Below are 26715 nucleotides of genomic sequence, written 5' to 3' on the forward strand. Positions count from 1 at the left end.
ACACCAGAGCAAGACCTCCTCCTCTCCCCTTCATTCTATCCTGCCTAACAATAGTATAGCCGTCTGGCAGGGCTATTGCTAAGTCTGGGTTACTGCTGTTCGTAAGCCATCTCTCAGTTATGAGAAGGCAGTCCAGGTCTTGCTCCAGAATAAGGTCATTAATGTCCTGACTATGGCCAACCATGGAACGTGCATTTATCAGTCCACCTTTAAAATTTAAAGTGTCAGCATACGTGGTGGTGAGCGGGGCTGTATTCTCAACTGGGGGCTCGAGGGAAGTCCACTTGCAATGTTTACAAGAAAAAGGTCCCTCAATCTTACTCATATCCATGTTACAGGCACAAGTATTTGTATTATTGAGAGTACGAAGGTCGCTTGCCTGATACAGAAGAGAGGGGTGTGAAGGTCCGGAGTGTCCTGCGCCTGTCGCGTCCTTGGCGCGGACGGGCGCAGACGGGCTCGCCTTTGGCGCGCCTTTGGCGCGCCGCCGGCGCGCCCGCTGCGCCCGCCTGCTGCGCGGACGGAAGGTGTTGGCCTTCATATAGTAGTGGAGGAGGGTGGGAGGCGTCGCGAGACTAGAGCGCTGCCCTTTGTTCTCCCCAAGATGGCGTCCGTCCCTGAGTTCGATCGCATCACCTGTAAACCGCTGTGCGAGGACCAGGGATCGAGTAGGTGCAAGAGCGCGGGTGAGTGCAACGTTTTAAAAGGAAATCAAATCTTCCAGTGGAACACAATATGATTGCTAAGAGGGATATCGCCCAGCTATGGGGCTCTCAGAGGCCGCCCACAGTGCTGGCATGGAAGGAGAATATGGATTGGTGCATGTTCAGAGAGAAGACGGTGTATGTGGCACGTGGCAGGCCTCGCAAGTGGGGTAAGATCTGGGGCCAATGGAAGTCCTACCGAGGAGAAATAGGTACACCTCCCTTCACACATGCAGTGACAAATCCTCCCTCCCCTTGACCTGACACTCCTACTACTGTTTCGGTCAGATTGTCTTCGGACTTGCTGCTCCCCCCAATCCTCCCATCCTGCAATGTTAATGATTGTATTATATTTCTATGCTTTCCTCCTCGCAGGACGCTTCGCCATTCGATTGATTGTACTGCCTTGTTAATTTTTCTTGTTTATGTTATTAAAAGTTTCAATAAAAAGAAAAAAAAAAGAATTGATGGATATGTACATCAATGATGTTTTGCACTTTTTATTGTCATTGTTTTTATTAAGGAAAATGTAGTACAGTTACCTTATTTTAACTTTGACCATGTACGTAATTATGTGTATACTTTTATGGATAATGCAATATCCGAATAAAGGTTATTTTGATTTGATTTGACATAAATGGAGTGGTCCTGATGCAAGGGATACAGGATGCTGAAGATGCTGATCCAGTCACTGTGCTTTTCCAGGGGTCGCCCCTTGGTCCACAAACAATGCGGTGTGGCTTTAGCCACAGGGATCAATGTCTCTTGAAGTCTGGTTGAAATCCAGCAAAAACCAGTCACCACTGGTCTACTGGTCTCCCGTTACAGCAAAACCAGCTGTTCCCTTTAACTGAGACTTGTGTCCATCTTGAGCGATGGAACTGCACTCCAATGACTCTCCTGGATCCAGCAGACTTGTTGCAACTTTTGAGCGCTAAGACTCGGTCTTTGCAGGCTGCGCTTTAGCAGTCAGTGGCGATCAAGCCTTGAGACCATATCTGCCCACAGCCTCAAGCCATCGTTAATATTAATCCACAGCCTTCAAGGTTTCATGCCAGCTAGGAACTCTTTGGAGATTCACAGCGAGAAGTCTGAACGTGTTGTGTTTGTGAGAGTGAAAGTGTCAGGACTATGACATATCAGTTCCTTAAACTATACAGACTACAACAGCAGATCACACTTACCAAAACAATGATTTGTAGTTATAAGAACTTGTTTTATATATAGATCTCTTGCAACCAAACTGGTGTTTATAGAACTACAATATACTTATGATGCACATATACGCCTGGAGTTCAGATCCAGAAGAGTACATTTTCACTTAGTGCTACTCGGTTTTTTATTTCTTGAGGAGCTTTTTGCACCTCTGTGTTCCTTTTCCATGGCTTCGGGGCGTTGGCTGATAGGAATCAATTAGTAGATTTGTCACCTGTGAGGGTATCCAGGCACTGAACAGTTTGATTGCTCTTATGTTATAGGATATTTCTTCAGTGCCGCTGTCGCCCATAGGTCTCAAGTCGCTAAAAACCTGAAAGACAAAACAGAAAAGAAGGAAAGGGGGTCATTTGAAGAAAGTCGACTCAGGGAGATTAAAAACGGAAAAGGAACGTTTTATGTTTTTTTTTCGAATAACCTCGTGCCTGAAGGCTTTCTAGCGTGTAGAAATCGCGCTAAGGGACGCCAATTCTCGCTCATGCTCGACTGCTCACAGCAAGTGAGCTGTCGAGCATGAGCGAGAATTCATCATGATCATCATGATCCTTTTATCGTAGCTTTGTTCAAATTGGGTAAAAATTCTGCCACACGGCAATTGGCTTAATTTTTCCAGAACTCTGTGTTACAAGCAGTGCTTAATTTGAGCCAGTGGTTTCCGGTATTCAGCACCAGCACTTAATTGTCAGCCTAGGACTTTTTAATTTTTGTATTTTTTTTTATTAAAAACAAGGTATCACATATAAAAACAATTCACAAGCAAGCTTGTCTACAGTACATCCATCAACAATGGTCTCACTATATATGCATTACACCAACTGGAGTAATACAGTGTACGTCATGCTGCACTGGGAGTCTGTTACTCTGAGTCCTGCTTTTTCTGGCCATCGGCGGCTCGCAGCTCTCTCCCCTATCGGTGTTCCATGTTTGCCATATCTGTGTCCATTTGTTGGGGCAGCATCTTGATACATCTATACAGTTTTTTTGGTAAACATACAATGGTCCATATCATTCTCCCAAAGCCTCAGGGACGGCATCTCCAGCTCCCCCCACAACCTTGCATTATTCCGCTTAGCGAGCATCATACCCAATGTCACCCATATTCTCTCCTTGGTATTTAAGTCAGTGGCCTCTGATATATAAAAGACACAGCTTTATATTACAGTCATCGCTTCTGTCATACACCTTGTCACCCTCGCCCAGTATTTCTGGATTGAAGGACACTCCCGGAGGGTGTGTATGAGCGTGCCTTCTTGCCCACATCCCTTAGTACAATCTGGGTCAGTCCTATCGCCCATCTTCACTAGCGTCGGCCCTGAGAGGTATCTTCTGTGAAGTATCTTAAGGCGGACGAGCCTGGAAGAAATAGCTGTTTCTCTAGGAGAGACAAGAGCCTCTAACCATTCCCCGTCATCCAGCCCCGCTACTTCGTGATCCCATTTGGTCCTGAGATGGAGGAGGTCCTAGTCTAGTCTAGGAGGTCTAGTATCCTGTCCTCTAACGGCGATGACTCTGGCGGGGTCTCTCCTCTGGGTATCGCCGCCTGTAGCACATGGCTAATCTGGACGGATCAGAATCGCTCAGTGTCAGCTGCTCAAGCCCGGAACTTTTTGTGCAATTAAAACATGAGCAGAACAAAAGTTGTTTATTAATTCAATATACATTAAAAACAACTAAAGCAGCCGAACAAGCCATTCTTGTATCTTTGGGGGCCTGGAACAGTCTGAAATCTCACACTTGTAGCAGTGTGAGGGTTAGTAGTTGTCTAGGTACTGTCATTGGCACTGGCAGTAGGTGGTACAGGGTGGGATGGCCTCCTGATGAGTGCCCGGTACTTTTTAGTTTCCATGACATGAAATGCTGAGCTCTGATCATCACCAGCACTAGATCGTCCCAACGCCCTTCCGCGTGTGTCTGCTACAGTGAGAGCCATTCTTGTAATGGGCACATGTGTAACCTGGAACGTGCCACTATCACTGTGCACAAATCATCACCCCCAACAGTTTTATGACAGTGATGGGACTCTGTGGTTGATAAAGGAGGTGGCAGTTGTTGGCATGCCACCACCCTCTGTTGGTTAGGTATGCTTTGCCAGTTTTCACATTCAGAATGAAACTGAGGAAGGGCTGAATTTGTTGGGGTTGAAGATGCAACTTTCTCGCATTGTTGGCGAATCCTGGGCTGTGAAGTTTCGATCATGTTATGTTATGTTAGAAGCCTTGAGCCTTGAGAATGGCGAAGCAGACTGACGCTGTTTTAGTAACCTGGGTATGCATTGTCAATTTGTCATCTATTATTACTCCTAAATTACGAGCTGACGTGACTGCTCTCGGGAGAGGCCCCATTTCAGTAGGCCAATGAACTGGTCCCCAAAGATCTTTCTGGTCCCCGAATATGAGCAGTTCGGTTTTGTCTCCATTTAGTTTTAATTTCTTGGAGTGCATCAATTGCGCCATGCTTTGTAATCCAGAGTGAAGGGAGGAGGGACTCTTTTTATCAGTTGATGACAAGGAGAACACCAGTTGTGTATCGTCTGCGTATGAAAAGATTGTAAGACCAAATCTTTCCGCTATGCACGCTAGAGGGGTGATGTAAATATTAAATAACAGGGGGCTCAGGATTGACCCTTGAGGAACTCCATGTGGGGAAGTTAAGATCTCAGGGGTGTTATTTTTGGAAAATACCTGATATGACCTGTCTGCTAAGAAATTTTCTAGCCACCTTAGTGCTGTGCCCTTTATCCCTATTCCCTCTAGGGTTTCCAGTAGTGTTTCATGGGATATAGTGTCAAATGCGGCACTCAAATCTAAAAGAGTGAGTGCCACCGTGCCCCCGTTGTCTAACTTTTGGCGGATAGCTTCTGTGACTCCCAGTAGGGTGGATTTGGTCGAATGCCCTACTCTGAATCCTGACTGAGAGGGATGTAGTAGCTTGTTGGTGGTTATACATTCCCCCAATTGCTTGTTTACATGTTTTTCTAAAATTTTTGAAAATAAAGGGAGCAGTGATACCGGTCTGAAGTTCGACAGTATCTCTGGGTCTCTATTTGCTTTTTTCAATAGCGGTACTACCATCGGGTGCTTCCATACAGCAGGCAGTATCGCTTCCTCTAGTGAGGCGTTTAGCAGTACTCTAATGACATTTAATATATCGGGATCAAGTAGTTTAAAGATGCCAGCTGGAATGGGATCATTTGGGGAACCAGATTTGATGCTATTGAGAGTTTCTGCAAATGACTGTTGATCTAAGGGTTGCCAGCTTGTCAGTTGATTCCCGGGAGGGTCTATCATTTCCCTGGAACTCGGGATTATATTCGGGGAGAGGTGTGAGACCTCATCTCTACTGAGGGATGAGTGAATGTTGGCTATTTTGTCATTAAAATATTTCGCAAGGCCATTACACTGTGATGTAGACAGCGTTGGCGGTTCTGGTTGATGTGCGGCCCCCGCTAAATCCTTTAGAACCTTAAATAGGGTTCCAGAGTTGTTTTGTGCTTCTAGGATAGTACTTTTGGTAAAAGCACCTTTAGTTATTTTACATAACAGATGGTATGCCTTCAAAGCTTGTTTGTAGGTTTCCTTCTTTTCCACATCATAGTTTTTCCTCTAAGTTCTCTCATGTTTTTTACATTTACTTTTTTCTATTTTTAGCTTTTCGGAAAACCACGGGACTAGGGGTCTACCTGAGTTCCGTTCGTTCCTTGAGAGTGGAATAGTTGCCTCTACAGCTTTGGCTAACCATTGTGTAATTTTGTCCTGATCTCTTACTTTAAGGTCATCTAAGTTTAGATCGGGCCTAGAATTTTGTAGTTGGGAATTCAGGTCTTCTATCTTCTGTTTTTTCCAGCTTCTGAAATAAGAGTTCTTGGATCTGCCTATAGCTTTATTATCTGTTAGCCTGATGTTAAATGTGGTCAGAAAGTGGTCGGACCAAGTTACGGGTAATGCAGGCTCACAAATAAGGTCCTCAAAGTTTTCAAAAATCGGGTCTAATTGATGGCCCGCTGTGTGAGTGGGGCCTGTATTGCATAAATGTATATTAAGGGCTTCCAAGTCGGCTAGGAAATTCTGAACCACTGGGCATGAATGGTCCTGAAGTGCAAATTAAAATCTCCTAAAATCGTAAAGATGGATGCTTCTAATAGCAAGGGGGTGATAAATTCAGGAGAAGCTGCCACCCAATCTCTGGCGGCTCCAGGAGGGCGATATATCAGGATTCCAGTAAAAGTGGATTGAGGTGATAGAGCAAGTTTAAAAAGACTGGCTGCACAGTTGGCTAGCGATAGATCTTCCCATTTGCACAAGTATTCTTTTTTGAAAATGATACCTATGCCTCCCCCCGTTTGATTCACCCCATCTCTTCATGGGAAGGGAAGTCACTGCTTTGTAGCAGAGACGGCCCTTGCAGCACCACCTCTACCTTTCCAGCACCCCATTACCTCTGTAGGCTCCCCTTTGAAAGGAGTGAGGCTGCTGGGAACCCTGAAAGGGTCTGGTACTACTGATAAGGGAGGGGGTCTCTTGCTTGTTTCCTCTCCTCGGGGTGGAGGGGCTGCTTTGAAAAGGAGGTTTGGGGCCGAGAGGCTGTAGGGCGCCCGTGAACGTTGCTATATCTCTATCATATTTGATTTTTCTGAGCATTTGCATGACCTAAGGGCTGAAGAGAGGCTCAACCCTCTTAGCCGTCCATGTAGATCCAGAACCCAAAACTGAACGTAATACCGGCGTGCATAATAAGCGTTGACTTTGGAGCAGTGTTCTTGAACACCCGAACCCAATGCCATATGAAAACAATCTAAGGTGGAGCCAATGTGTGGTTTGGCGCATTCTGGACTAAAGTAGGAGTCACAGAAGATGCTGCGACTGGAATATCTTTGAAGAAAAACAAGTTCAAAACATCAGGGCCTAAGTGGCCAGAGTGTGCAGAGCTTATATATATATATACTAGCAGCCCGTCCCGACGTTGTCTGGGTATGAATTGCTGCCAGCCAGTGGTATATTGTTTTGTAGGATTTCGTTTTGATAGCATTTCTTATCTGTGACAGGCCTGTGAAACGCTCCGATTCACAGTGCACTGCTGATGCACTTAAGAGTGCGCGTTCAGTAGTATGTGAACTCGAGTTTCCCTACTTTATTTTTCCTTGCAATATTATATAGCGCGAACTCGACAACATGGCATGAGCACAATTTACATTACAGAAGAACACATTCATTTGTGGTAGGCACGTGGAGACAAAGCGATTTGCCTGGAATCACAGGATGTTGAGCTGATGCCGAGATTCGAACGTAGCTCCCCAGCTCTAAAGTTCGCAATTCTAGAACTTGTGGCGGCAGGTGTGTCTAAAAGTGTATGTCGGTGCTGGCCATCAATGAGAGAGACCTGTGCATTTTTCAAATGGGTGGTGAAAAACTATGAGTATGTTGCGGGAGGTGTGAGCCGCCATGCCACCAATGTACTTACCGGGGGAGGGTAAACACCCATTATTCTGCAACTTTCTTTCCGCATACCATCACTCCGCATACTTTCATTACGAAAGTACCATGACTCCGCAATGCCATTATAACGCATGGCATTATATTTTGTATGCTTTTACCACGCATACATTTACAACGAAATTCGTTGTAAATGCATGAATGGTAAAAGCATGTTTTTTTAAATGTTTGGATAAGGTAAGAATGGGTATAGGGGAATATGTTTTGGGGTACTGAGGTATATGTTTTGGGGTCTTTGGGTATTTTAAGGGTTCAGATATAGTTTTGGGTTATGGGGTACAGGGGTAGTTTTAGGGTTTAGGGATAGGTATGGGTTTTGGGGTACAGGGGTATTTTTAGGGTTCAGGGCTAAGTTTGGGTTTTGGGGTACAGGGTTTGTTTTAAGGTTCAGGGGTAGGTTTGGGGTACAGTGGTATTTTAATGGTTCAGGGCTAAGATTGGGTTTTGGGGTACAGGGGTATTTTAGGGTTCAGGGGTAGGTTTGGGTTTTGGGGTACAGGGTTATTTTTATGGTTCTGCTTAGTTTGGGTTTTGGGGTACAGGGGTATTTTTAGGGTTCAGGGGTAGGTTTGGGTTTTGGGGTACAGGGGTATTTTAAGGGTTCAGGGCTAGGTTTGGGTTTTGGGGAACAGGGGTATTTTAGGGTTCAGGGGTAGGTTTGGCTTTTGGGGTACAGGGGTATTTTTAGGGTTCCGGGCTAGGTTTGGGTTTTGGGGTACAGGGGTATTTTTAGGGTTCAGGGGTAGGTTTGGGTTTTGGGGTACAATGGTATTTTAAAGGTTCAGGGCTAGGTTTGGGTTTTGGGGTACAGGGGTATTTTTAGGGTTCAGGCCTAGGTTTGGGTTTTGGGGTACAGGGGTATTTTAGGGTTCAGGGGTAGGTTTGGGTTTTGGGGTACAGGGTTATTTTTATGGTTCAGGGCTAGGTTTGGGTTTTGGGGTACAGGGGTATTTTTAGGGGTCAGGGGTAGGATTTGGTTTTAGGGTACAGGGGTATTTTAAGGGTTCAGGGCTAGGTTTGGGTTTTGGGGTACAGGGGTATTTTAGGGTTCAGGGATAGGTTTGTGTTTTGAGGTACAGGGGTATTTATAGGGTTCAGAGCTAGGTTTGGGTTTTGGGGTACAGGGGTATTTTTAGGGTTTAGGGATAGGTTTGGGTTTTGGGGTACAGGGTATATTTATAGGGTTAAGATGGGTTAGTGTTTAAAGGTGTTGGGGTATTTTAAGGAGTAAGGGTGGGTTATGATTATGGGGTGCAGGGGTATTTAAAGGGAGCAGGGTGGACACCCGGAGCTGGAATGTACAGAACCTGGGAAGAAAAAACAATGAAATATTGGGCAAAACGCTCTCTTTTTTTCCCGTAATCCCGCGCCCCGCTCATGTCCACGCCCCAGCACACGCCCACAGCACACGATATGAGACATGGCATGAAGGGCAGAACGTACCACACGCCCCCAGCATTTCACGCCCCCAGCACACCCCCACAGCACAACGTAGACACGCCCACAAAGGGACTACTTTGCTGGCACGGTACTTTTACCTTTTAAATGTATATGGTGGGCGTCTGCATGGCCAATGTCCTTCTGCTGCAACTGCCCTTTCCAATGCTGTATTGGGTGTTGTGATTGGTGCTGTGGTTCCTGAGATTACCTGCCTCAAAGGTTTGGGTTTGCTCTTTATTATATTAGTACTAGCAGCCCGACCCGGCGTTGCCCGGGGCAGAAGAGGGCTGCGGGTAGCATTTCAGGCTTGCGTGCTCTCCCGCCCCGGCCCCCGCCCGCCACGACATTGTCTATGTCCCGACCAATGTCGTGGCAGGCGGGGGCCGGGGCGGGAGTGCACGCAAGCCTGAAATGCTGGCTTCCCCTACCCCCGCCTGCCCTGTGTCAGTGCTCAGCAGCCCGTGCCTCCGCCCGCCCCGTCCCCCGCCTGCCCCGACCCCGGCTCCTTACCTCAGCCTCTGCTCCTCACCGCCGGTCCAGCTCCGCCGCTGGCCCCACGTTACTGCTCCTCCCCAGCGCGCCATGTCCGCTGCTCCTGGGACGCTGCTCCTTCCCTGCTCCTGACGTGACGACGCACGTCGCGGCCGGCACTACTTTGGGGAACTATTTTTTTGAAAAATTAACTTTTTATATAAGGTTTTTTTTTTATTTTTAACGCCTATGACCATCTACACACCCTGCCAATTTCAACGGTGTATCGGATGTGTAGATTGGCGCTGTGGTTCCCGAGTTTACCTGGCTCAAAGGTGAGAGTTCTCTCTTTATAATAGTAGTATAGATTACACTTTCTTTGTGTACTCCTCCATGTTTAGATGTCATTGTGTTAAACCCATATGAAGGGATAGAATGCCAACATGTCACTGCTGTGCCTCATTCTCATGTTATCCCACATTGCGAGGTGCTGAACTTAGAATTTGACGGTAATTTCACACTTGTTAAATACCGCACCAAACAGTATCGTATTTACCGGGTGGAATATTGCATTCCAAATTACGGCCCACTTGAAAATGAAGTTCTAACAGGCATTCCCTTCTCGCTGTAATCCTTCAAATGCACCGGTAAATGGACTTCTTGCTATGAGTTATAGCGCTGGCAAGTTTCAGAAAAAATGGTCTTGCTTAATGTGTCTTTAAGCAGATGCATGGAATCACTGTCATTAATTGGTTTCAGTTCACGTGAGTGATGTACCACGAAAAACATTCTTCTCTTGTAGCTTGTTTCGTACTGGCACATTTAACCAGTCGTTTACTGCCATCTAGTGGGCACATTGCACATAACTGGCAGATTTTCATGGAACTCGAGGTGAATGGATTTCATTTTCACCCTACGGAGTAGGAGCACTGCCCATCCTGCACTATTAGCTGGATGGAAGGACGCATTAGCGAGGCAAGATCGTGGCAAAATGTGTCAGTCTAATTATCTCAAGCGCCTTGGACGTTACCGCTCCTCCCCCGCACGCCATGTCCGCCGCTCCTCCCCTGCTCCTGACGTGACGACGCACGTCACGGCCGGCGCTACTTTGGGGAACTACTTTTTTTTTTTATTTACTTTTTATATAAGGTTTTTTTTTTAATTTTTAACGCCTATGACCATCTACACACCCTGCCGATTTCAACGGTGTATTGGGTGTGTAGATTGGCACTGTGGTTCCCGAGTTTACCTGGCTCAAAGGTGAGAGTTCTCTCTTTATAATAGTAGTATAGATAGATCTACAGCCACACATGCTAGAAATATGAATATATCTCCCTTACAGGATAACAGAGCCAATGCAGTTTAGTCAGTGGCCGAAGCACTCTGGTTACATCCATAACATTCAGCATGGGTCAATGGGTCAGCCACTCCAGACACTGGTTCTACTGCCCCAGGAGTGATGCTATGTGTATGATCACGCGCACTTCCACCTGAAAGTGAGTGGGTTTCAGTGCCAGGGCTGGTGCCCCATTCCTCTAGGTTTCCATATTTACCTCTGACTTCTTTCCTTCTCATATTTGTATTTTATTATTTTGAAAACATGCTTTTGAGAACACACGTAAGCTCCTCAGAGACTGCTAATAGGCTGCTTGCTTGCCATTGATTTTATCTGCAGTGCATTGCATCCAGCAAAGTCATAGCCCTTAGATCAGGCCTCCATCATGGAATGGCATTATCCATGGTTTCACTGATGTAACCATTCTAAGATGGCCAACACATGGGTTCTAAATGTGGCGGCCAAGCTGGGACTTCAAAACAATGAGAGGCGAACCACAATACTATTCTAAGATGGCCAACACATGGGTTCTAAATGTGGCGGCCAAGCTGGGACTTCAAAACAATGAAACGCCACCCACAATACCATTCCAAGGTTGTCCATTATTTATTTTCAACGCAATGTCATAGTCTTGACCCGTCCTCAGAGCCTTCTTTGCTCTTCTTTGTTTCAGGATGACCCGGATGTGAGTAACAAGGTAAAAGGCACAAACGACATCAGGCGCCAACTAGACAACGGCGAAACATCAGCCCTCATCCTCCTGGACCTGTCGGCCGCCTTCAACACGGTCTGCCATCGCACTCTAAAGACACGCCTCCTAGAAGCCAGAATCCAAGAGAAGGCCCTTGACTGGACCACGTCCTTCCTCACCGGAAGAACCCAGAGGGTCCGCCTCCCACCCTTCCGATCCGAAGTCACCGACATCATCTGCGACATCCCCCATTGCTCATCCCTCAGCCCGACGCTGTTCAACGTCTACATGGCCTCCCTCGCACTAGTGGCCCACCATCCCGACCTCAACATCATCTCCTACGCAAATACCACCCAGCTCATCTTCTCTCTCACCAAGCACCCACACACCGCCAAAACCGACCTCCACGAGGGAATGAAGGCCGTAGCCGACTGGATGAGGAGCAGCCGTCTGAAGCTGAACTCGGTCAAGACGGAGGTCCTCATCCTCGGATCCACCCCCTCAGCCTGGGACGACTCCTGGTGGCCGACCACACTGGGAACAGCACCAACACCCACTGACCATACACGCAATCTAGGATTCATCCTCGACTCTCCATGTCTAAGCAGGTCAACGCCGTCTCCTCCTCCTGCTACAACACCCTCTGCATGCTCCGCATGGTCCTCCCTGGAACGGAAACAAGCATCCTGGGATCGGTTTCTGGGTATTACCCTTCATCAGCTAGGCTAGTTTGAATCCAGTGGCACAGTGAGCAAGGGATCCACGTCTGGGCATACCCATCCCACTTAGGGTGAAAAGTGCTATGCAAACAAGGAATGCTGAATAAATCATACATTCACCCCCAGTCAAGAGATCTGGCTTAAATCCATCATTCTTTTGCTCACCATGCCACCCCAGTTTAGACCCAGCCATATGCAAATCAGTCTTGACTCTGTGCCTCAAGAGAACACTCCAAACCGAACTGCCAAGCGAGGTCCTCCCTGGACCGGAAACAAGCATCCTGGGACCGGTTTCTGGGAATTACCCTTCATCAGCTAGGCTAGTTTGAATCCAGTGGCACAGTGAGCAAGGGACCCACATCTGGGCATACCCATCCCACTTAGGGTGAAAAGTGCTACGCAAACAAATGATGGACGGAATGCTGAATAAATCCAGTCAAGAGATCTGGCTTAAATCCATCATTCTTTTGCTCACCATGCCACCCCAGTTTAGACCCAGCCATATGCAAATCAGTCTTGACCCTGTGCCTCAAGGGAACAGTCCAGACCGAACTGCCAAGCCAGGTCCTCCCTGGACTGGAAACAAGCATCCTGGGACCAGTTTCTGGGTATTACCCTTCATCAGCCAGGCTAGTTTGAATCCAGTGGCACAGTGAGCAAGGGGCCCACGTCTGGGCATACCCATCCCACTTAGGGTGAAAAGTGCTATGCAAACAAGGAATGTTGAATAAATCATACAGCCTCCCGTTACCCCCCTATTTATTATTATGTGTTGGCGAGGGCGCAGCGGGCGCTACAATGGCGTGCCGAAGGTGTGCCTAAGGTAAGCCCGTCTGCGCCCGTCCACGCCGGGACCGTGCCCAGGGCCGGTCTGAATGCCCCTTCTGTCCCGGGCAGCTCGAGCCCTCTCACCTATAGTCGTGAAACCTTGCTCTCTTTCAACCGAGGCTCGCATGTAGGTTTGCAAAGGTGCCCCCCGCACCCGATAAGGGATGGGAATGCAAGGATTGCAACTTCCACCTCCCCCCCTCTTAACACATCCGGCGCTCAAAACCCAGAACAAGCCTTTTATTAAGGCTGCTCTCATCAATGCCCGTTCTATGGTGAAACATGCCGAAAAAATTTTTGAGCTCATCGGGGACAATAATCTGGACATTCTATTCATCACAGAAACGTGGCTTAGCGATTCCTGTGCCCCTGTGGTGGAATTGGCTGTCCCACGTGGCTACCGCCTGGCTAGGGCCGATCGCAGCTTAGGTAGAGGGGGAGGCACTGCTGTAGTATTTAGGGAAGCATGGGCCTTCTCCTGTGAAAAATCTTTGAGCGTGTTGGAGGGAGAAGCATTTGACTTCTCATTCATTCTCTCCCCTCACTCTACTGTAGGAGGTATTTTGATTTATAGAACACCGGGCCCGATTGGCTCCTTTCTAAACTCCTTAGGAGACGCATTAGCGGAACGCGTGTTACGCTTTCCGAAATTTCTCCTTCTTGGAGATTTTAACATCCACTGGGACTCCCCCGGTTCCCCAGACGTATTGGTGCTTCAAGACTTTTTAGGTATAACGCATTTAACTCAGTGGGTCGATAAACCCACGCACTCTCGTGGACATGTGTTGGACCTGGTATGTTCCAACTTTACACTGGCCCTTAAAGATCCCCAGCAGGTCACCTGGTCCGACCATGCAGTAGTCAACTTCTCCTGGGCAGCTGCACTACCACCTCACCACTCTTCCCCTCCGGCAGGCCCCCAAGTATGGAAAATTAATATCCCTCGGCTGGCTGAAGCCCTTACGCACTCCCAGATGGCTCTCGCCAGTAATCTAGAGGACCAAGTGGACCTCTTCAATGTCTGGGTCAGTCTAGGAGTAGAGGCTACCTCCAAACCTGCCTCGCAAATCAACCGACGCGTTTTGCCATCTCAACCCTGGTATACGCCAGCGCTTGGAGAGCTAAAAAGATTATGTAAAAAATCTGAGCGGCTCTGGAGGGCTGCTTACTCTCCACAAGCCAAAGCCGATCTCCGCCTTGTACAAAGAGAATACTATACTGCAGTTAAGACTGCAAAAGGCGCCTACTTTGCGACTAGAATCCTAAAAGCAGATAACAATCATAAGGAGATCTTCGCTATAGTCCAAAACTTTCTGTCACCTCTGGCGGAAAGAAAAAAGATTCCGGTTTCCGCAGACTGGTGTGAGGAGATCTCATCCTTCTTCATCAACAAGATCAAGCTAATTGAAGAGGGATTTGCCTCGAGTGCTGCTGTCGCACCTCCGTTGGCAGAGACGCCCGGTACTCTCTCGAGCAACTGCCTTGCCAAATTCAATATGGCTGACCAATCGGACATTCTTGCCCTGCTGAAGTCTCTTAAATTGGGTTCCCCTGCGGACCCTTGCCCAGCAAGAGTTTTGGCTGGAGTAGCAGATTGTGTAGCGACAGAAGTAACAGCCATGGTTAACTGGTCACTGCAATCTGCAACGGTACCTAGGCAGTGGAAGCAAGCAAAACTTCTGCCCCTCCTAAAAAAGCCTTCAGCAGACCCCCTTGTCGCAGAAAACTACCGCCCCATCTCTTTGCTCCCGGCACTGGCTAAAGTCTGCGAAAAGGTGATTTTTCCTTTGTGGAGGAGTCGGGGCTCTTCACCCAGCCCAGTCGGGCTTCAGGGCCTCCTTCAGCACAGAGACCGCCTTGGTCGAGGTGGTGGAAGCCATCAGGGAGTGCACGGACAAGGGTGGCAGAGCGGCGCTTATTCTATTGGACCTCTCTGCCGCCTTTGATACGGTTCCTCATCAACTCCTTCTGGCTCGCCTCACTGACATCAGCCTCTCTGGGGCTGTACGGTCATGGCTGGAGTCCTTCTTGGACTCAAGGTACCAGCAAGTTTGGATGCCCCCACACTTCTCTACGGCCAGGTTGGTTCAGACGGGGGTCCCACAGGGCTCAACATTGAGCCCACTTCTTTTTAACATCTATATGATCTACCTGGCCGAGAAGCTGGGTGCAAAAATTATGGCCTATGCCGACGATACCCAGCTCCTGTTTACCTGGGGTAAATCACAATTAGAAACGGCTGCAGCACAAAGATGCCTGGCGGCCGTATTCACATGGTTGGCACAGGCCAGGCTTAAATGCAACGAGGGAAAATCGGAGATTATACTATATGGTCACTTTCCAAACCAATTTACTGATTTGGTTTGGCCTCCTGATTTTCCCCGTCCCCTCTCTGAGGGGGGCCCTGCCAAAAATCTGGGCATTTGGTTCAATGAAGATCTAAGATTCTCAGAACAGATAAAAAAACTGACGGGCGCCTGCTTTGGGACCCTTAAATCCCTAGGCAGTTTCTTCCCTCTACTGCCCCAGCCGGCCAAAGAAACGGTCGCTAGAGCCCTCATATTGTCCCGCCTAGATTACGCTAACACTCTCTATCTGGGCTCACTCTCTTTTTTGTTAAACAAGCTGCAGCTCATCCAAAATGCGGCGGCAAGACTTTTGCTGGGCATCCCCAGACGCATCAGCATAAGATCACAACTGGCCACACTCCACTGGCTGCCGGTAGCCCAAAGAGTGCAATTCAAGGCTCTGGTTCTCACTCATCGAGCCCTGCACGATACTGGCCCGGCTTATCTTAAGGAAAGAGTGACGTTCCACGTTCCCAGTCGCCTCCTCAGGTCGGCTGCCCAACGCCGGCTGGTAACTCCCCGCTTTAGGCGCACTAGGCTGGGCGGCCAATCTTTTTCTGTCAAAGCAGCCACCCTCTGGAATGCCCTTCTGTTCACTCTTAGGGACACCAGAGCTCTGAGCTGCTTCAAAAAGCTTCTTAAAACTCACCTCTTCAATCAAGCTTACTAAAATAATGCTGTGCTTTTCTTCCGTGACTTCTCTGTGGATATGCTTCGCGCCAGGATACTCAAGAGTAGTCGTGCGCGTAATAAATACCCATATAACATAACATTACAGTCAAGAGATCTGGGTTATATCCATCGTTCTTTTGCTCACCATGCCACCCCAGTTTAGACCCAGCCATATGCAAATCAGTCGTGAACCTGTGCCTCGTGGGAACAGTCCAGACCGAAATGTCAAGCCAGGTCCTCCCTGGACCGCAAACAAGCATCCTGGATCCCGTTTCTAGGTATTATCCTTCAACAGCCAGGCCAAGTTGAAACCAGTGGCACAGTGAGAAAGGGACCCACGTCAGGTCATACCCATCCCACTTAGGGTGAAAAGTGCTACTCAAACAAATGATGGATGGAATGCTGAATGGATCATACATTCACCTCCAGTCAAGAGATCTGCTTTAAATCCATTGTTCTTTTGCTCAGTAAGCGGCCCCAGTTTAGACCCAGCCATATGCAAATCAGTCTTGACCCTGTGCCTCATGGGAACAGTGCAGACTGAACTGCCAAGCCAGTTCCTCCCTAGACCGGAAACAAGTATCCTGGGACTGGTTTCTGGGTGTTACCCTTCATCAGCCAGGCTTGCTTGAATCCGGTAGCACAGGGAGCAAGGGACCCAAGGGATCCTTGTGACTGGGGTGAATGTTTGCATTGTCCATATTCCATGCATATGTCGACCTACGTGGGAAGGATATGCCCAGAAGTGGGTTCCATGCTCACTACACCACTGAATTCAAGCTAGCCTGGCTGATGAAGGGTGATGCCCTGAAACCGGTCCCAGGATGCTTGTTTCCGGTCCAGGGAGGACCTGGTTTGGCAGTTCAGGCTGGACTGTTCCCATAAGGAACAGGGTCAAGACTGGTTTGCATATGGCTGGGTCCACACTGGGTTGGTGTGGTGAGCAAAAGGAATAATGGATTAAACCCATATCCTTGTGACTGGGGGTGAATGTTTGCTTTGTCCACATTCGCCCATCAATTATTTTTTTCGCATAGTGTTGACCAATCAGCAGTAAGCCAGCTGTACAACCCAGTTCTACTTTGTGTAAAGTCTATGTATGACCTTTCTTCCTTTCTTACAAAGTACACTTTGTAATGCCAGTTGGAGAGCACCCACACACTGTCTTGATGTGGTCTGCACAATTAGAAGAAACTTTAAATAAATAAAAAGTATTGGACACTTGTACACACAGCTCTGCAATCCTTCAGAAATCTGGAATATGGGAACATGCCTCCTGACCACTGCAGGCCCTAGCCTGTTAAACTCTTGGTTCTAGTAAAATTATTTAAGTATTTACGTTCACTCAGAAATTGCCCAAAGATTGAGATATATATTTACGTATTGTGGATACTCCTGCCCTCTAGTGTTCAGACTGGGTGTTGGCAAGTTGTTCTTCTTCCAAAAACTGCAAGTCACATGAAGTGTTGTGACTCCGCCCTCGTTTCACAATGCTTTGCCAATGTTGGCGCAACTAGGATTAGGGTCACTGAGGCCTGCTGTATCAACAGTGCACGGCACTCGGATTTTACAAAGGCTTGGCATTTTGGGAGGGGCAAACGGATCTGTTGTGGGAGTCTCCCAGCGTTGAACGTGCCGAGGACTTGTGGGTGGAGCTCCCACTCGTGAGCCTGTTGATGTGTCCTGCTAAGCAGTAGCTTCTCCAAAGAAGCAGCAGTGGAGAGATAACGATCTGCACATACACCTTCTACAGATGTGGCCAGTAATAAGAACACACATTCAATGTGATATCACAGACCATGCCTAAGTGCTTAATTTTAGCCAGTGTTTTCCGGTGCTTGGTGCCAGCACTTAATTATCAACACTGGAAAATGTTACACTCTGCCACATGGTGGCACTGTATATCTTATTTAGAGATGAGAGCAACAACCGTTGTTTATTCATACAATATATAGTAAAAGTGACTAATACCTGCCACCCAAGCCATTCTTTTAGCACTGGGGCATGGAATAGGTATCAATGTCACACTTGTAGAAGTGTGATGGTTAGCGTTTGCGTAGTTACTGTCATTGCAGCGCTGGCTGGGGCAATAGGTGTCACAAGCTAAAGTTCCCTACTGACCAGGGCCTTGGCACTTGTTTTTTTTACAAACTAAGCTCTGGCGCACCTGCTGCCACAAGGTGTGAATAAGTGCACCCTCAAAGCAGTAACCTCTAGAACTTCCTACTATTGTCTGGAGCACAAAATCTGCAACAGTAAAAATGTACAATCATAATAAAATATAATGGAAAAGAAAACGTATTTATTCATAATGTTTTTGCAATATGTGTAGTAGTCAAAACAATGTTATAATTAAGGCTCCTTGTTTTCCGTTTTTACATATTTTTACAGATAAATACAGACAGAAAAACATTTATTTTCTTGTCTGTATTTATTTTTAAATGTGGATACAAATGGAAATTGGTTTGCTTTTTGAGTGGTTCTAAATACTGTCTGTCACGACGGCCAGGCCAATAGCTTTGTGTGTTCATAGGTAAGGCTGTTAAAAAGAAAATAATTTTAGTAAAGAGGCTTAAACAGCATTAGATATGCACGAGGTTCATACTGAAATTTGCATTTAAGTGCATTGTTTTATCTTCTGCAGGTGTTCATAGCATTGAAACCTGACAGTCATTCAAGCACAAGTGCAAATGTATTAGTTAAAGAAATATAGAAAGATACTAATTTCAGAGACATTTTTTCACCCCCAAAAAAATATATGGATAAATACCAATATAAGTAGCAAAAGATAAATTTGGATAAATACAGATGGAAATTAAAAAAAAATTACCATAAAACCAGGAGCCCTAGTTATAATCCTGAAGCACAATACACAACCAATTCTGCGCAATAATATACAGTAAAACCGTATAGGATGTGTATGACACACGTTCCCTGGATAGTGTGAATCCAAAAGATACAACTTAGTCCAAGTGATACCAGCACAATAAAGTGTGTTTTAATTCTGATGGAACCAGCACAGCCAACAAGTTTCATCTTACAAAAGACTTCATCAGGGCTGTGGACACAAGAAATATAGAAAGGTATATTTGTATTGTGAAAATTGCAGAAATTGGCGTTAGCAGGAACTGAAGCCATTTTAGTTGTGGCACCCATTTTGTTAGCCATGTGATTCTGCCGTCTTCACTGTTGCCTGCCTTTCTATTCTGCTTGAGTCATGAACTGTAGTTAACTCCTTCAGTACTGAGCCAGAGCACTGTGTAAGCTCAGAAAGGCCTGTAAGCTGCTAGAATGCACCTGTCTTAGAATGTAACTGTCAGGCTGTTCCAACTGATGTAAACAGTTCTGTCTCCCCTCCCATTTTGCTGACAAAGTGGTTTCTATCTGTCCATGTTAGTCAGTCGCTATTCCTGTGTATGCCTGTGCCTTCTATTTGAGTCTCCATGCTTACTGTGCAACAAACTGGGTATGAAAGACCCTTGGTTTCTGTAGTACTTGTACTACCTCATACAGTGCCCGAGGGTGTTGTATTGATGTAGTCCCACTCATGATTAATAAGCTTGTTATTTGATATTCCAGCTTCCGTGTCAATCTCTATTTGTTGGTTAAAGGACCAGTGGACAGATAAGGGTGAACCCCTGCATTGGTAAGCCCCTAAAAAGGCTCATTTCCACAAATTGGCACCCGACTCGTGGGGCTCATCAGAGACGCAGCCATCCGCAGGAGCGGTTTTGACGGAAAGACAGGAATCTACTGAGGAGGTTCCCTGCACAAGGAGACCCTTTTGTCTTTGCAGACCGACTGAGATCTCTTTTGGCATAAGTATTGCAGTGACCATTAGGTCAACCCAGAGCTTGGTAGGTGGTGGCTGGAGACTTTTGTCATTTAGTAAAATTCGTAAGTAGAGATATGGAGCGCTCTTGAGTCTTCCACCAGGCCACTTGGTAATTCGGTCTCTTCTTGCAAAGGCTTCGTGGTTTTACCCTATCTTGTTTTAAGTAGGTCTCCAGACCCCTCTAATAGGCATGCCGTATGATTTGGTAAAGACACAGAGTGTTTACGAACACTCTGCCAGACCTACTGGTAATTCAGTGCATTTTGGAAAGGGTCTGGGGCTAGAGCCTGTCTTCTTTGGTAAGGTCGCTGAAGCGGCACTCTTGATTTTGGATTTGCTTGGCCAAGATCCTGGTTTTGTTTGTTTGTTTGTTGCAATAAACAAAGGCAGGTAATGAGGAGATGTTTGTCTCCACTTTTTATACTTGGGATAAATACTGTTTGATTATAATACTATATTTTATTATAATATTTTTGGCATGCCTGCTCCTTGCACACTTCGTAAAATGTGTTGCTGTCTTGGAGGTACCAATATGGATCTAGAAAGTAGTGAGCCGGCTCCCCTAGAGGGGACACCTAATAGGTTTATGTATATTAAATATAGTATTTCTTCCATAATGTATAGTACACTATGGAACAAATATACGAAAAAGGATCCTGATCTACGAAGGCCAGTAAATGGGTCATTTGATTTTAGGAAGATTCAGTATGTTGAGCAGTGTCTTTTTCAGGGAAAGAGTCGACAAGATATGTTTGATTGTTTATTTACTATTGGTTTGGTTTGGGTACAGTCTGTGGGCTGCCTCTTGTTTTTGTCCTGGTGTTGATTTGTGGGTTGTTTGTGTGTTGGAGTGTCTATGAGGTTTGTGGACTGACACCGGTAGTAATGCTTGTGAAGTACTTGTTTGAGTGAGTAGCGACTGTGCTCTTTGTGTAAGGATGGCTTGCCTCAGCAAGCTGTGTTGTGTGTTATGAGAGTGTGGCCCCTTCTTGAAAATGTCTGGAATTAGCTCAATTTGGTTTGTTGTCGTCATTGTGTTCTGCAAATGCCATTGGAAGAATTACCCTTTAAATTTCAAAGAATTAATTATATAAAAAATGTTAAGTAGCTGCACGCTACTATGGAAAGTAAAAGCAGTAACAAAGTATAGATTGTGAACATTTAATTATTATACTGCCATAATGGTAAAACATTAGAATTAAAACTCAAGGCAGAATTGCCTCGCCATCCATATAAAAAGAGATACCACTTTTAAATGTTGTCTCACAACAAATAAAGCGCTCTGAGACCTTTGGGTTATAGCTAGAGCTATATAATGTTAAAACTAAATTCACCTAGAAAAAGGCACTCAATAGGCAAAAGTAGGCCTCACAGAGAAAAACAAATTTGTGTGTTTTACACAACTTGGACTTAACAAAATTAAAAATAGATGCCCAACATTTTGTTAGTACTGCCTATCAGCTGTGTAAAATGTTACGATTCAGAAAAGGGGGTGGTGATGAACAGAGTGTCTGAATTAAGCAGACCACTCTTACCCAGTCCAAAGATCAGGGCTTGATCCATCACCGTTTTTTAGCTCACTGCACCATCCCAGCTCAGAACTTGGCTATATGCAAATTAGTCTGACCCTGGCCCAGTGCATCATGGGAACAGGGCAGACCAAACTACCAAGCCAATTCTTACACTAGGAAGAAAACAAGCTACCGGGGACCGGTTTCTGGCATTTCAGCCGTCTTCGGCCCGGCTTGCTTGAATCCTGATGGTCAATGGAGAAAACTACCTAGGCAGTCAGTTAAAATTTAAAAACACAATAAGAAAAGGACCAGAACTGAGAGTGAACAGCTTCCATTTAAGTACATAAGTTTATTACAGTTTATTATAGTCACAATAACAAAAGCTAAAATTAACATTTCATAAAAAATTTAAATTTTCACCAATCATGACATAAAAATTCTTGAACATGGAAGGTAAGTTGTGTGTCGACGCGTTTCGGCGACCAGCGCCTTTCTCAAGACAATTTACAGTGTTCTGAAAATAAAATACAATATATCATTTAATTTTACATGCTCGGTTTTCACAATGACATATTATTTACATGTTTTCTAAAATATACAGGAATAACTGCTCAATAAACTCAGGTCCCAAATTAATTTAAACATTCCTGATAATTCGAGATAAAACATCGTTCCAATATCATAACCTCTATTATAGCCTGCTATCGTTAGATATAATTTTATTAACATAGTCTAGTGATGTAATGACTTGTCATATACTGATCTGACTTTGTTCATGTTTCAAAGGGAAGTCTATGTTGTATTCAAAAATATCATCTCTGACAATTATAAATCTTGATGCGTCAGCCTATGTGGAAAACATTGATCGAGTATTGATAGAGAATAGAATAGAGAAAGGAAAGAGATTCACTCTAATGAATACTATATGTGTCTCTTGACACTGTATTTCTTTCCACTCTTAATTTGTAGTGATTTTTATCGATTAAGTGGTATTGATGCTTAGGATTTTGAAGCATAGTTCACCCTATTTAAGAATTAGATTATATATCACTCACCGCAGGTAATATCAGAATGAACATCTATGTGATGACTTTAGATAAAAACGGTTCCATCTAGTTTTCCGAACCGGATCACGGAATATCGGAATTAAATCTATAAAATTGGATGAAAGCAATTGTTTTAATAGTTAAAAATTAAAATACAATTATGTTCATAGGTTAGCAAGAACTCTCTAAGAGGGGATTATCTGTGAAGGAAGGTAATTTAGCTGATAAGAGAGGCGGTAAAAGGATGCAGGTTTACTGACCTTTCAAGGACGTATGAATTTATCTTGTTTGCTTCTAATAGGTAGAGAGATATCAGTCTATTTCATTTAAAAGCATATTAGATGTCTAAATGGAAAATAAAAGATACATCCATTGTATTATACTCTATATTATGCTATATCTGATTTTATTTAAGGGACTATTAGGGAGGTAAAAAGGATTAAACCAATGTTCTTACCAGGATTAAGACTTTGAATAGTTTAGCCTCCACCCTACAGATATATCTCGGTCGATTCTAAGTTGCGTGTTGGAGTCTGGTTTATCTGAATGACTGTAAACAATCACATAACAACCAATTAGATGTGGTCAACCTTTAATAATGTCTTCATTCGTCAGGTCTTTATGGGAGAAATCTATTGCATGCTTACCGGGTAGATAAGTAATAGGATAACGTCTAAGAATGGAGTACATGGGCCGTGAGGTACTTGATATGTCCTTTAGTCGCCCAACGTTTCAGTCTATTTGGAGACGTTTGGATCCTTAAAAACAACAAATGCTTGCTATAGACAAGAGTATGCATTTGCTAGTAAAATATCTAATAATTAAAATGCCGGTTATATATTACGTACCTCTTTTATTCATTAGGGTTTTTAGAATGTCTCCGCAAAATAACGAAGTGGAGTATAAGCAAGATAATACCCGTAGTGCCGTTATCCAGATTCCTGTGGGGCTAAAATAATTCCTATGTTAGAATTCATATAACTATTGCTCCCGTATGTCGTTCTAGGGTTAAGCAAGTCCCTATCTTTATCTAAGGGTAGCTTACCTTGTACTGCAAAATTAGCTGCGGCGTGGAGGCTCACGTCTGCTTCGGGCGTAGTCCCGGGATAAAGTGAAAGTAAAGAGCGGATCGCGCGTTTTTATAGAACCGCTGCTAAGACTAATTGGTCCAATCTCGACCTAATTGGTAATGATGAAGCGCGAAGGGAGACTATGCTATGCTAGTAACGAAAAATTAGACCCGCGTTCTCAATTAAAGCGATGAAACCTTTCCCGATTCTCGCTAGATATAGCAAGGCTAGATGACAGACTCAGGTTTGTTAGAAGACAGATTTAGATGTGTTAAGAAGATAGCTGGTATACGCATACAATCACTGCGAGGGACAGCCAGACCCGCTTTGAAAATACATCTGATTTATTCTATCCTGACCAATTGAATCCTGATGGTGCAATGAGCTAGGGACTCACATCTGAGTATACCCTACCACGCTTATGGTGGACAAAAATGATCCAGAAAAGGGGGTGGTAATGAACAGAGTGTCTGAATTAAGCAGACCACTCTTACCCAGTCCAAAGATCAGGGCTTGATCCATCACCTTTTTTTAGCTCACTGCACCATCCCAGCTCAGAACTTGGCTATATGCAAATTAGTCTGACCCTGGCCCAGTGCATCATGGGAACAGGGCAGACCAAACTACCAAGCCAATTCTTACACTGGGAAGGAAACAAGCTACCGGGGACCGGTTTCTGGCATTTCAGACGTCTTCGGCCCGGCTTGCTTGAATCCTGATGGTGCAATGAGCTGGGGACTCACATCTGAGTATACCCTACCACGCTTATGGTGGACAAAAATGATTCAGAAAAGGGGGTGGTGATGAACAGAGTGTCTGAATTAAGCAGACCACTCTTACCCAGTCCAAAGATCAGGGCTTGATCCATCACCGTTTTTTAGCTCACTGCACGTGGTCCCCGGTAGCTTGTCTCCTTTCTGGTGAAGAATTGGCTTGGTAGTTTAGTCTGCCCTGTTCCCATGATGCACTGGGCCAGGGACAGACTGATTTGCATATAGCCAGGTTCTGAGCTGGGATGGTGCAGTGAGATAAATAACGGTGATGGATCAAGCCCTGATCTTTGGACTGGGTAAGAGTGGTCTGCTTAATTCAGACACTCTGTTCATCACCACCCCCTTTTCTGAATCGTTTTTGGCCACTATAGGTGTGGCAGGGTATACTCAGACATGAGTCCCTTTCTCACTGCACCATCAGGATTCAAGCAAGCCGGGCCGAAGAAGGCTGAAATGCCAGAAACCGGTCCCCGGTAGCTTGTCTCCTTTCTGGTGAAGAATTGGCTTGGTAGTTTAGTCTGCCCTGTTCCCATGATGCACTGGGCCAGGGACAGACTGATTTGCATATAGCCAGGTTCTGAGCTGGGATGGTGCAGTGAGATAAATAACGGTGATGGATCAAGCCCTGATCTTTGGACTGGGTAAGAGTGGTCTGCTTAATTCAGACACTCTGTTCATCACCACCCCCTTTTCTGAATCGTTTTTGGCCACTATAGGTGTGGCAGGGTATACTCAGATATGAGTCCCTTTCTCACTGCACCATCAGGATTCAAGCAAGCCGGGCCGAAGAAGGCTGAAATGCCAGAAACCGGTCCCCGGTAGCTTGTCTCCTTTCTGGTGAAGAATTGGCTTGGTAGTTTAGTCTGCCCTGTTCCCATGATGCACTGGGCCAGGGACAGACTGATTTGCATATAGCCAGGTTCTGAGCTGGGATGGTGCAGTGAGATAAATAACGGTGATGGATCAAGCCCTGATCTTTGGACTGGGTAAGAGTGGTCTGCTTAATTCAGACACTCTGTTCATCACCACCCCCTTTTCTGAATCGTTTTTGGCCACTATAGGTGTGGCAGGGTATACTCAGACATGAGTCCCTTTCTCACTGCACCATCAGGATTCAAGCAAGCCGGGCCGAAGAAGGCTGAAATGCCAGAAACCGGTCCCCGGTAGCTTGTCTCCTTTCTGGTGAAGAATTGGCTTGGTAGTTTAGTCTGCCCTGTTCCCATGATGCACTGGGCCAGGGACAGACTGATTTGCATATAGCCAGGTTCTGAGCTGGGATGGTGCAGTGAGATAAATAACGGTGATGGATCAAGCCCTGATCTTTGGACTAGGTAAGAGTGGTCTGCTTAATTCAGACACTCTGTTCATCACCACCCCCTTTTCTGAATCGTTTTTGGCCACTATAGGTGTGGCAGGGTATACTCAGACATGAGTCCCTTTCTCACTGCACCATCAGGATTCAAGGAAGCCGGGCCGAAGAAGGCTGAAATGCCAGAAACCGGTCCCCGGTAGCTTGTCTCCTTTCTGGTGAAGAATTGGCTTGGTAGTTTAGTCTGCCCTGTTCCCATGATGCACTGGGCCAGGGACAGACTGATTTGCATATAGCCAGGTTCTGAGCTGGGATGGTGCAGTGAGATAAATAACGGTGATGGATCAAGCCCTGATCTTTGGACTGGGTAAGAGTGGTCTGCTTAATTCAGACACTCTGTTCATCACCACCCCCTTTTCTGAATCGTTTTTGGCCACTATAGGTGTGGCAGGGTATACTTAGACATGAGTCCCTTTCTCACTGCACCATCAGGATTCAAGCAAGCCGGGCCGAAGAAGGCTGAAATGCCAGAAACCGGTCCCCGGTAGCTTGTCTCCTTTCTGGTGAAGAATTGGCTTGGTAGTTTAGTCTGCCCTGTTCCCATGATGCACTGGGCCAGGGACAGACTGATTTGCATATAGCCAGGTTCTGAGCTGGGATGGTGCAGTGAGATAAATAACGGTGATGGATCAAGCCCTGATCTTTGGACTGGGTAAGAGTGGTCTGCTTAATTCAGACACTCTGTTCATCACCACCCCCTTTTCTGAATCGTTTTTGGCCACTATAGGTGTGGCAGGGTATACTCAGACATGAGTCCCTTTCTCACTGCACCATCAGGATTCAAGCAAGCCGGGCCGAAGAAGGCTGAAATGCCAGAAACCGGTCCCCGGTAGCTTGTCTCCTTTCTGGTGAAGAATTGGCTTGGTAGTTTAGTCTGCCCTGTTCCCATGATGCACTGGGCCAGGGACAGACTGATTTGCATATAGCCAGGTTCTGAGCTGGGATGGTGCAGTGAGATAAATAACGGTGATGGATCAAGCCCTGATCTTTGGACTGGGTAAGAGTGGTCTGCTTAATTCAGACACTCTGTTCATCACCACCCCCTTTTCTGAATCGTTTTTGGCCACTATAGGTGTGGCAGGGTATACTCAGACATGAGTCCCTTTCTCACTGCACCATCAGGATTCAAGCAAGCCGGGCCGAAGAAGGCTGAAATGCCAGAAACCGGTCCCCGGTAGCTTGTCTCCTTTCTGGT

The sequence above is a fragment of the Lissotriton vulgaris genome, unplaced genomic scaffold, assembly GCF_964263255.1.
Source record: "Lissotriton vulgaris unplaced genomic scaffold, aLisVul1.2 SCAFFOLD_563, whole genome shotgun sequence".
NCBI classification, from domain to species: Eukaryota; Metazoa; Chordata; class Amphibia; order Caudata; family Salamandridae; genus Lissotriton; species Lissotriton vulgaris.